Below are 9,063 nucleotides of genomic sequence, written 5' to 3'. Positions count from 1 at the left end.
GGATACTACTTGGCAATAAAAAGTAAAGAGCTGGTGGCCAACTTCTGGATGGTGGTACATGGAGCCCTGCAGACCCTCTTCCCAGTGGAACAACCATAACTGTTAGAAATGTTATGTATATATTCTCTAGAAATCATCCTAGGGGCATACAGCAAATGAAGGAATGTTCATTCAGGAAAATCTACTAAATCTTGGTAAGAACAGTGAGTTTGTAGCATTTGAGCCATGATTTTCTCTCTCCCTGCCCCACCGCCTCAACCTGATGGAAACTCTGTTATATGCAGGTGAAACTAAGAATACCAGGTTCCTTCCCCTTCCAGCTCCCTGCAGCAGGCTCTGTTATCTTCTTGAGACCGTAAGGCGGCCAGCATTCCTCATCCTCTCAGCTCCGTGCTGCTGGGACAGTTGGTGTCTCATGCAAAAGAAGGCAGCTGAATGCTTCCTTTATATCATGTAACAAAAGTTAATTCAAAATAGATTAAACACTGAAACGTCAGAGCTAAAAGCGTAAACCTTTTAGAAGAAAACACAGGAGTAAATCTTAGGGCCTTGGATCTGGCAACAGATCCTTAGATAGGACACCAAAAGCACATTGACAACAACAAGAATATACAAATTGAACTTCATCAAAATGAAACACATTAGTGCTTCAAGGAATATCATCAAGAACATGGAAAGACAACCCCCAGAAGAGGGGGAAATAGTTGCAAATCATATATGAGATCAGGGCTTAGATCCAGAAAATAAATAAATATAAATATAAATATATATATAAATATTATAATTCAATAATAATAAAAAAGAAAACAAACCCAGAACAACCCAGGAGGTGCAGGTCTGAGAAGCCAGACTCTGCTATACCCTTTGCGCGAGCAGCGGTGTCCGCTGATCAAGCCCATTGCTTTAGCAACTGTTTAGCTGCTGCTGTAACAAACACAGGCCTCATGCCCTAAACAAAGTCTCCAGAGAATACAGAGGGCGAGGATGGATCCCAAGCAACGAAATAGGAGACCACCAGACTGCCTGGTTGTCTGCAAAACCCACTCCACCAAAACCTGAACCTAAACCAGGAAGAATATCTGTGCACAAAGAACCTGGAACGAAGGCTGACAAAGGTACTAAAAGGAAAGAGGGAGGGCACAAAGCTGGAAAAGACAGTCCTGCGCCATCTGAAAATGGTGAAACGAAAGCAGAAGGTGCACAGAAAATAACCTGTAGATCACAAGGTAGAATGAATTGTGAAAAATTGAAGTTGGATTATGTCCCACTTGGGACAACTTAAAAAAAAACTAGTTTTATGGGGCACCTGGGTGGCTCAGTGGGTTAAGCCTCCGCCTTCGGCTCTGGTCATGGTCTCAGGGACCTGGGATTGAGCCCCGCATCGGGCTCTCTGCTCCGCAGGGAGCCTGCTTCCTCCTCTCTCTCTCTGCCTGCCTCTCTGCCTACTTGTAATCTCTGTCTATCAAATAAATAAATAAAATCTTTAAAAAAAAAAAAAAACTAGTTTTATGAGACGCCTGGGTGGCTCAGTCGGTTAAGCAGCTGCCTTCGGCTCAGGTGATGATCCCAGGGTCCTGAGATCGAGCCCCACATCGGGTTTCCTGCTCAGCAGAGAACCTGTTTCTCCCTCACCGTCTGCCGGCCTCTCTGCCTACTTGTGTTCTGTCTGTCAAATAAATAAATAAAATCTTTAAAAAAAACAAACAAACTAGTTTTACTAAGGATTTTGTAAACATTAATTTTTAGGATACTACTAGTTGGCATACAAAGATATATAAGGATGGACATTTTGCCTTTTTATAATCATGCTATTTGGAAATTTCTATCATTCTCAAGTAAAATAAATGTCAATTTGATATTGGAAGCTGTGTGCAAAATTGATGCAGCATTCTATGCACTTGCTCTAAAAACTGAGTCTCGTGCATACTGTGGTATTTCTATTGTACATATTTGAATTTTTCCACAGAGTTTTTCTAGAGCAGTCATAAGTGATGCTTTTAAATCTAGATTTTATGTGATTTTAATAAAATGGGTAGTTGTGGCCATCTGACTATCTGTGGTTTAAAATAAAAGGTTTTCTTGCCTGCAAAAACAAATAAATAAGTAACCCAAATTTTTAAAAAGTGGGCAAAGGATTTAACTAAATATTTCCCCAGAGAGGATGGAAAATAAATGAATAGATAAATAAACAATAAACACAAGAAAAGATTCTTTTTTTTCCCCCAAGATTTTATTTATTCATCAGAGAGAGAGCACAAGCAGGGGGAACAGCAGGCAGAGGGAAAAGCAGACTCCAGACTCCACTGAGCCCTGATGTGGGACTCGATCCTAGGACCCTGGAATCATAACCTGAGCCAAAGGCAGATGTTTAACTTACTAAGGCACCCAGATATCCCCCAAGAAAAGATTCTTGATATCATTAGACATCAAGGAGATGAAAATCAAAACCACAATGAGATACATCTTAATCACAAGGATGGTCATAATAAAAAAGTCAGACATTCAGATGGATAACAGACGCTCGACCTCACTGGATATCAGGGAAATAGAAATCAAAACTATGATGAGATACTACCTCACACATGTCAGATGGCGAAAATTAACAACACAGTAAACAACAGATGTTGGCGAGGATGTGGAGAAAGAGAAACCCTCTTACACTGTTGGTGGGAATGCAAACTGGCACAGCCACTCTGGAAAAAAGCATGGAGGTTCCTCAAAAGTTAAAAATAGAGCTACCCTAGGATCCAGCAGTTAAACTACCAGGTATTTATCCAAAGGATACAAAAATACAGATTTGAAAGGGTATGTTTATAGCAGCATTATCAACAATAGCCAAACTATGGAAAAAACCCATTGTGAATGGATAAAGTGGATACAGTAAACATGAATATATATATATATATATATATATATATATATATATATATAAATAATGGAATATTACCCAGCCATCAAAAAGAATGAAATCTTACTATTTGTAGTGACATGGATGGAGTTGGAGTGTATTATGCTAAGCAAAGTCAGTCAGTCAGAGAAATACAAATACCATGTGATTTCACTTATATGTGGAATTTAAGAAATAAAACATATGAATATATGGGAAGGGGAACAACAACAACAAAAAGGATGGGAGAGGGAAAAAACCATAAGAGACTTAACAATAGAGCACAAACAGAGTTGATGGAGGGAAGAGGGTGGGGGGTGGGCTAGATGGGGGATGGGCTAGATATGTGATGGGCATTAAGGAAGGCACCGGTCGTGATGAGCACTGGGTGTCTGTAAGTGATGAATCAATGAATTCTACTCCTAAAACCAATAGTACTCTATATATTAACTAACTAGAATTTAAATTCCAATTTGGAAGAAAAAAAGAGTCAGAAACTAACAAATGCTGGGGAGGATGCGTAGAAATCAGAATCCTAGGGCACCAGTGTGGCTCAGTTGGTTGCTCTTTCTCTGTCAAATAAATAAATAGAATCTTTAAAAAAAGAAAGAAAGAAAAAAGAAATCAGAATCCTAACAGATCGTTGGAATGCGAAATGTTATAATTACTTTGCAAAACAGCTTAGCAGTTCCTAACGGTTAAACAAAGTTATCACGTGACTTAGCAATTCCTCTCCTAGGTATCTACCCAGCAGAAACTAAAACGTATGTTCATGCAAAAACTTGAACACAAATGTTCACGGCAAACATATTCATAATATCTAAAAGATAGAAGCAACCCAAATGTCCATCAGCTAATGCATGGATAAACAAAATGTATACCCATACAATGCAGCATCATTTGGCCATAAAAAGGAACGAAGTACTGATACATGCTACAACACAGACGAACCTTGAAAATATTATGCTACATGGAAAAAGGCACAAAAGACCACATACTACATAACTGCATTTTTTCAAGATTAAAAAAAAATTATATAAGTAATCTCTACACCCAACATGGGGCTTGAACTCATGACTATGAGATCAAGAGTCTCATGCTCTTCTGACTCAGCCAGCCAGGTGCCCCATATATTCCATTTATATAAAATGTTCATAATAGGTAGATCTATAGAAATAGAAAGTAGATTTGTGGTTGCTCAGGGCTACAGAGTGATAGCTAAAAGATGTAGGATTTTTTTCTTTTGAGGTGATAGAAATATTCTAAAATGGATTGTAATGATGGGTTGTGTATGTCTGTGAATATTCTAAAAACCATTGGATTGTATATTCTAAATGAGTGAATTAAATAATATGTGAATTATATCTCAATGGAGATGTCATTTTTAAAATGCCATATATATTAGGAATCTTTAAAAAAATTTTAAAGATTTTATTTGTCCATTTGGCAGAAAGAGAGAGCATAAGCAGGGGGAGCGGCAGGCAGAGGGAGAGGGAGAAGCAGGCTCCCCACCGAGCAGGGAGCCCAATGTGAGGTTTAATCCCAGGATTCTGGGTTCACGACTGAGCCAAAGGGAGACACTTAACTGACTGAGCCGCACAGGTGCCCCAGGAATCATTTAATTGAAAGAAAAAAATGCCCAAATGCCAACAGTGGGTAGCTCAAGGTGGTCAGATTACAGATTATTTTCTTTTGTAATTTTTCCTATTTGGGGGAGAAAAGAAGTGTTTTCCAGAGAATGAAGAGACCAACAATCAAATATAATGAGTGAACATTGATTAGATCCTGGATCTCTCCCCATTCCTCCCCAAAAGCAGGTGTAAAATACAGTTGGGGAAAATTGGGAGAAATATGAATATGGGCTGGACATGAGATGATAGCATGGAATGATTCATCTTTTTCCCAGGATTGTGAGGATGACTATCTAGGCCACTGTTCTCAGGAGCTGCGTGCTCAGGTCTTAAGGGTCATCTAGTGCTACGGTATCTGCAACTTATTTTCAAATGATTCAGATTTTTTCTTTTTTTTTTAAGTAGGCTCCATGCCCAATGGGGGAATTAAACTCATGACCCTGAATTAAGAGTCATATGCTTTACCAACTTAGCCAGCCAGGTGCCCCCAAATGGTTCAGATTTTTAAAAATCTCTTTTTAAAGATTTATTTATTTATTTTAGAGAGTGGGGAAAGGCAGCGGGAGAGAGAGAGAATCCCAAGCTGACTCTTCACTGAGCGTGGAGTCTGACTTGGGGCTCCATCTCATGACCCAGAGATCACAACCTGAGCCAAAACCTAGAGCTGGTTGCTTAACTGACTGTGCCACCCAGGTGCCCGGATCAGGTTTTTTAAAAAAGAGAAAGCCTGGGGCACCTGGGTGGCTCAGTGGGTTAAGCCTCTGCCTTCCACTTGGGTCATGATCTCGGGGTCTTGGGATTGAGCCCCGTATTGGGCTCTCTGCTCAGGGAAGAGCCTGCTTCCCCCACCACCACCACTCCCCCCGCCCCCGCCTGCCTCTCTGCCTACTTGTGATCTCTCTCTGTCGAATAAATAAATAAAATGTGTTTTTAAAAATAAGAGAGAAAGCGATAAGGTGAACAAGGCAAATCATTAATTATTGAATCCAGGGATTCAATATGGATGTTTGTTTATACTTTTCTTTTTTCCTTTGTAGTTTGCATTTTCTTTTAAAAAATGTAGAAAAACGTTATAAACAAATCTCCCTGTGCAGTGCACAGTAGAGCCTCTCTGGACTCAGGAAAGTAGAAGACCTGAGGCCCTGGGGAGGGTAGCGGTGGCGGGAGTCGGGGGGATGATCTGGATCCCAGAGCTTTCCCTTCTGGAAGGGATGTGCCCAGAGGGAGGGGAAGTGGGAAGAAGCCTCCCTAGCTGGCATCAACCCATGTTAGTAATGTGGCTTTATGCACATTTTCTCCTTTAATCTTCACCACATCTCCATGGGGTAGGCACTGTTATTATGCCCAGGTTGAGGAAATTGAACTTGAGACCAGAGTTCAGTAACTATTTGGAGATTCTTCCCTTGGTCCAAGAGCTATGCCTGGGTTCCCTGGAGGCCAGAGGGATCACAGGATGGTGTTAGCCTGTGGACAGCCTGTGGACAGTCTGACCCAGCTCCTGGCCTTGGGGAGGAATGGAATGCCGGAAATCAGGATCTCAGCTGGGTAGCTTGACTTAGAGGAGATGGGGTTAGAGTCTGAGGCAGGGGCTCTAGTCCCACCAGCACTGGGGGTCAAAGCAGGAGGTGGGTGGGGGGAATTGTGAGGAAGCTGTGTTGGCCACAGGTACCCAGGGTTGTGACCTTTCTGACCTCATATTCTGACACTTCCTCTCTCCTCAGCTGTTGCCCTCAAGCTTACACACATGAACTCTCTCCTCCTTGCCTTGGCCCTAGGCTCTTCCCTGAGCCTGCAATGTCCTCAGTACAGAAGGCAAATTACTACTATTCTCCAAGGGTCAGCTCCATGTGTCTGGCCCTGGGCTCCCACCTCTGCTTCCCTCCATCTCCATTAGACCATAGTCAACTTCTTGAGGGTACTCAGGGTCTGGCCCAGAACTGGCCCAGAGGATAGCCAGTGAGAATCGCCACGATGGTAATTCCTCTCCTCCATGGCCCTGTGGTGCTCAGAGCCCCTCCTCGTCCTGGACTGTCTGCTGTCACTTCATGCCAAGCGGTCACCGTGGGCTATTGCCATTGCGTCAGGGACCAGAGTCCCTTCTTTATCCCAGCACCTACCACTGGGCGGCACCGAGGGCCTTGACTGAAGGAAGTCTCAGCGTGCCAGCCTCAGTGGGACGCCTCCGACCGATTAGGCTCCAGGTGGCGCTGTCAGCCCAGGCAAGGGCTGGGGGGCCTCAGGCCCCCCAGAGCCTCAGCCCTGGTGCAAGCTGCCAAACCCCCAAATTCCAGAGCTTCTTTTCCTCATCCCATCCCTGTGCATATATACCTGATTTGAAAATTCAGGACGTCAGGGTTAGATTGCCAGTTGAAATCCCCCTAACCTCCAGACACAAAGGAACAGCCAACCTCTCAAGGCCACACAGCAGAACCAAGAAGTACCAGATCTCCCCAGAGGTCTCGGGTGGCCCAGCAGCCACCTAGGAACCAGTCATTTCACCCAGACTCTGCCACAGTTGGCTGTATGATGGGACAGCCCCTTCCTTTCTCTGAGTCCAAATGTTATTGCATCTTGTGGGTAGTAAGAACTGAAAAAATGGCCAGAGTGCTGGTTCTTTTTTTTTTTTTTTTTAAGTAATCTCTACACCGATGTAGAACTCGAACTCATGGCTCTGAGGTTAAGATTTACATGCTTTTCCAACTGAGCCAGCCAGGTATCCCAGAGGGCTAGGTTCTGATTGTGATTCTGGTCCTGGTGTGCTGCTCTGACCTGTGCCCACTGCCCTGAGCCTCAGGGACTCTGGCTGTGAAGTGGGGGCTGGACCCGGAGCTCTGAAGCTGCAAGAGTCCAGGATCCCCACTGTGTTAGAGAGGCCGGGTGTGGGGCTGGTGCCTTGGCCAAGGACAGACCGCTCCAGGAGCTACCAGACGGGAAGCATTTTCCGGAAGCCGGAATAGCTGGCGGAGCCCAGGGCCTGTGCATGCAACCACAATGGACCCTTGTGTGCAAGTTTAGCTAGGACCCACCCATAGGCCTGGCCCCTAGATTGGGGTGGGTCCTCTCTGATCCAGTCAGACCCAACTCCCAAACAACCCCTCCTAGGCCCAGAAACAGGAGCATGAGTTGGGATGCTGGTCCACCTCCAGAGTGATGTCTACAGGCTTGTCACCCGTGCCCAATTTCCACCATCAGCCTTCCTGGAATCTGTTTGCCTAAATGACCTCACTCAAAATGCAAAAGCCTGTCTTCCCAACCAGTCGGGCGCCCAAGAGGGCAGGGGAAAATTTTCTCCTCCTCAAGCCAACTAAGGGAGGGCCGGACTGACTGTTGGGCCGGCCTGCTTCAGGGTTGATGAAGATCCCTGGCTAGGGAACCATCTAGGACACCTTGGCTCTAGTCCTGGCTGAGCTTTTGTTTCCTCCTCAGCCAATGAGAGGGAAGGAGGATTGGTAATACTTATTTGAGGGGACCCAAACACTGGCTGGGAACATTTCAGAACATCTGGCCCATCCTCTGCCTTGGGAAGGACTCCACCCAAACCAGGAGGACTCCTCATTCTCTCCTCATCCTGCAGTCTTCCGATCACCCTTGTTCCTGGAGCCCTGCCCCAGGCTCTGGGCTGCCTCTGAGCCATCCCTCAAGAAAGCCTTTTTGGATATCCTTATAGCTGCATATGGTTTTCCCTGCTCTGGGCTCCTCAGAGCACGGGATCCTGACCACTTAATGCTCCTGGTCATCCCAGCAGCTGTTGCTGGAACTCCTGCTGGGACCAGCCTCCCCAAGGGATACTTCACATCAGCCATCTTTCTGGGGTACAGTTAACTGTCTGAAGCATGGAAGGGGATGATGCCTCCAAGGGGGCTTTATGGAAACTGTAAAGCACCATATCACTATGAATTGCTAATATTTACAAGATGGAAATTAGAAAGGAAATGCAAGATCCTATTCTTGGACCAATTTTAAAAGGCTTGGGATCTGAGATGATAAGAACACAGTGAGATATGATCACCACAAAGGTGGGTTTAATGTCTGGCTGTATCAGCAGAGGCATAAAGCCTAAAAAGTGGGAGGAAACAATCTGCTCTTCTCTTTAGGTTTGTGCCCATTTCTCAGGAATGACTTCAGCCCTGATGCTCCTGGCCAGGTAGTTTCAGACCCAGAGCAGAGAATATGGAGTCACTGTCCTCCTAGCTTAATAGGGTCACTCAGGGCCATAGAACAGTTAACTTTGGGTCCCCAGAGGAGACTATGGGGATGTCCCAGAATGCTGGTCTCAGCTCAGAGTGAGAAAGGCAAAAAGGGCAGCTTCTAGGGATAGGCAGTGAGGTAGGAACATGGTTGGATGGGCCTAGTTGGGAAGTCCACCCCTACTTGGGGTAGATTGACAGCTTGGGAGGCCCCTCCATGTTAGAGCTTCTAGAAGTCCAAGCTTCTGAAGTCAGTGGTGTCCTGGGCCCAAGCCACGTGGTAATGAGTATCTTAGCAACACCAGAAACTATGCCATCAGCTGTTTGTTTTGTATGGTTTTGTTGCAGGGTGTGGATC

General features: G+C 44.8%; 1 pseudogene; it reads left to right on the top strand.

Moving 5' to 3' along the window:
- The first annotated feature begins 944 nt into the window (after positions 1 to 944).
- On the top strand, positions 945 to 6,664 carry LOC123948779 (annotated as a pseudogene).
- Positions 6,665 to 9,063: the final 2,399 nt, after the last annotated feature.

Source organism: Meles meles, chromosome 8 (assembly GCF_922984935.1).
Source record: "Meles meles chromosome 8, mMelMel3.1 paternal haplotype, whole genome shotgun sequence".
In the NCBI taxonomy this organism is placed as follows: Eukaryota; Metazoa; Chordata; class Mammalia; order Carnivora; family Mustelidae; genus Meles; species Meles meles.
The sequence above is the reverse complement of the archived record's forward strand: the minus strand, read 5'-3'. Positions and strand labels throughout refer to the sequence as shown.